This window comes from Lottia gigantea (genome assembly GCF_000327385.1).
Source record: "Lottia gigantea unplaced genomic scaffold LOTGIsca_124, whole genome shotgun sequence".
Taxonomy (NCBI): Eukaryota; Metazoa; Mollusca; class Gastropoda; family Lottiidae; genus Lottia; species Lottia gigantea.
Genome location: NW_008707309.1, coordinates 17,905 through 21,288, shown reverse-complemented (window position 1 = coordinate 21,288; position 3,384 = coordinate 17,905). Strand labels below are relative to the sequence as shown.

Sequence of the window (3,384 nt, the reverse complement as noted above, 5' to 3'; positions counted from 1 at the left end):
CACAATATCATATGATATAAACTCCAGTAGCCAGTGAAACAGCCATAATTAACCCTATCCCTACTAACAGTTGTTAAAGATGGGGAGTTTTATCAATTAAACCCTAATGTGATAGTGATTCAAAATGAAGTTAAAAGTTGATTAATATTAAATAAAATCAGTGAGTGCATTGCTTGAATTGAAAATACAGTTTGATTAAAAACGTATAGTGATACAGGTAAAGCATGAAATCAAACATTTAAGTGACCATTGAATTCATTTCAGCAACTTTTGAGGTGCTGGCAGCAAAAGAAATGAATCTGCAACCCATTCCTGCAATTCCAGAAATTTCTGGAAGTTTTACATCTCTGATTAAATATTTACATGTACATTTTAATAAGTTTTTTTTTTAAATAAATCTGACTGTTGAAAAACAGTTTATATTAAATCTAATGTTGTATTAAAAGTAGTGATTTTTAATATATAATACAGATATCAAAGTGATTTAGGCTAATAATTGGAAATAAATGCTCCTCTATTCTAAATAGTTGAAAATAAAAAAAATATAATACAAGACATCTTAATGACGAATGCACAAAACAAATTAAAATATCTACCAGAACAGTCTTGTCTACCAGAACAGTCTTGTCTACCAGAACAGTCTTGTCTACCAGAACAGTCTTGTTAACTAGAACAGTCTTGTCTACCAGAACAGTCTTGTCTACCAGAACAGTCTTGTCTACCAGAACAGTCTTGTTAACTAGAAGAGTCTTGTCTACCAGAACAGTCTTGTCTACCAGAACAGTCTTGTTAACTAGAAGAGTCTTGTCTACCAGAACAGTCTTGTCTACTAGAACAGTCTTGTCTACTAGAACAGTCTTGTCTACTAGAACAGTCTTGTCTACTAGAACAGTCTTGTCTACTAGAACAGTCTTGTCTACTAGAACAGTCTTGTCTACTAGAAGAGTCTTGTCTACCAGAACAGTCTTGTCTACTAGAAGAGTCTTGTCTACTAGAACAGTCTTGTCTACTAGAAGAGTCTTGTCTACTAGAAGAGTCTTGTTAACTAGAACAGTCTTGTCTACCAGAACAGTCTTGTCTACTAGAACAGTCTTGTCAACTAGAACAGTCTTGTTAACTAGAAGAGTCTTGTCTACTAGAAGAGTCTTGTTAACTAGAACAGTCTTGTTAACTAGAAGAATCTTGTTAACTAGAACAGTCTTGTTAACTAGAAGAGTCTTGTCTACTAGAAGAGTCTTGTTAACTAGAAGAGTCTTGTCTACTAGAAGAGTCTTGTTAACTAGAACAGTCTTGTCTACTAGAACAGTCTTGTTAACTAGAACAGTCTTGTTAACTAGAAGAATCTTGTTAACTAGAACAGTCTTGTTAACTAAAACAGTCTTGTTAACTAGAACAATCTTGTTAACTAGAACAGTCTTGTCTACTAGAACAGTCTTGTCTACCAGAACAGTCTTGTCTACTAGAACAGTCTTGTCTACTAGAACAGTCTTGTCTCCTAGAACAGTCTTGTTTACTAGAACAGTCTTGTCTACTAGAACAGTCTTGTTAACTAGAACAGTCTTGTCTACTAGAACAGTCTTGTCTACTAGAACAGTCTTGTCTACTAGAACAGTCTTGTTAACTAGAAGAATCTTGTTAACTAGAACAGTCTTGTTAACTAGAACAGTCTTGTTAGTCTTGTCTACTAGAACAGTCTTGTCTACTAGAAGAATCTTGTTAACTAGAAGAGTCTTGTCTACTAGAACAGTCTTGTTAACCAGAAGAGTCTTGTTAACTAGAAGAGTCTTGTCTACTAGAACAGTCTTGTCTACTAGAACAGTCTTGTTAACTAGAACAGTCTTGTCTACTAGAACAGTCTTGTCTACTAGAACAGTCTTGTCTACTAGAAGAGTCTTGTTAACTAGAACAGCCTTGTTAACTAGAAGAATCTTGTTAACTAGAACAGTCTTGTTAACTAGAACAGTCTTGTTAACTAGAACAATCTTGTCTACTAGAAGAGTCTTGTCTACTAGAACAGTCTTGTTAACTAGAAGAGTCTTGTTAACTAGAACAGTCTTGTTAACTAGAAGAGTCTTGTCTACTAGAACAGTCTTGTTAACTAGAAGAGTCTTGTCTACTAGAACAGTCTTGTTAACTAGAAGAGTCTTGTCTACTAGAACAGTCTTGTTAACTAGAAGAGTCTTGTCTACTAGAACAGTCTTGTTAACTAGAAGAGTCTTGTCTACTAGAACAGTCTTGTTAACTAGAACAGTCTTGTCAACTAGAACAGTCTTGTTAACTAGAAGAGTCTTGTCTACTAGAAGAATCTTGTTAACTAGAAGAGTCTTGTCTACTAGAACAGTCTTGTCTACTAGAACAGTCTTGTCTACCAGAACTGTCTTGTCTACCAGAACAGTCTTGTCTACCAGAACAGTCTTGTCTACTAGAAGAGTCTTGTCTACTAGAAGAGTCTTGTCTACCAGAACAGTCTTGTCTACTAGAACAGTCTTGTCTACCAGAACAGTCTTGTCTACCAGAACAGTCTTGTCAACTAGAACAGTCTTGGTCTTATCTCTACCATAGTGTAAAATTATATCTTTCTCATATTAAAGTAGAACCAACTGTAAATGAATATTGATAATCTGAGTAAAACATTTTTCTATGACATTTCTAAATCAACTGTCGATAATAATCTCACATCCGCATGATGATAATAAAATCTAGATCAATTTTTTTTCTAATTTATAAAATTCACAGAAAATACAAAATGAAATTTATACAACAAACAGAACGTGCTAGAAACATACAATATAAGATAATCTGATTCTTTAAATTCGTAAAATTTATGTAAAATTAAAAAAAAAACTGAACACACTATACAACACGATACAATACAATAAATTACAATACAACACGATATAACACAACATAATACAACAAATGACAAAAAAAGATTTGGATGAAGCTAGAAATTCTGAGAAAAATGAAAGCGATTCTGAAACAGACTGAAGATAATTCTAAAATACAACTGAATTGATCACTGGACAACAAGGACTATCCTTACCCTGCGATGGTCATCTAATTCTCTTTTAGACAGGGTTTTCCAGTCCATCTTAATGAATATTAATGAGATATATGAATATTAATGAGATATATGAATATTAATGAGATATATAAACATTAATGAAGATATGAGTTTTGTGTGCTCTAAATTGGGTGAAGTAAGATAGCCAACATCATGCAGTGTGCAATGAGGGAAATATTGCCATCAGCATGAGACATTGTTTTCTTTATCTTATACTGTCACAGGATATTTAACATGCACAGCCTATAGCACACAGAGCCTTGTGTTATTGTCCCATCTTGTGTCTTAACATAGCATATAAATGATTACATATATTGTAT

At 33.4% G+C, this 3,384-nt stretch overlaps 1 protein-coding gene across 1 annotated transcript in view; it reads right to left on the bottom strand.

Annotated features, from left to right (window-relative positions):
• LOTGIDRAFT_138352 (hypothetical protein) overlaps positions 1–3,384 on the bottom strand; it is a gene marked incomplete at both ends in the record, with an annotated part of 25,000 nt that overhangs the window by 11,690 nt on the left and 9,926 nt on the right. The gene's annotated exons all lie outside the window — the stretch shown is intronic.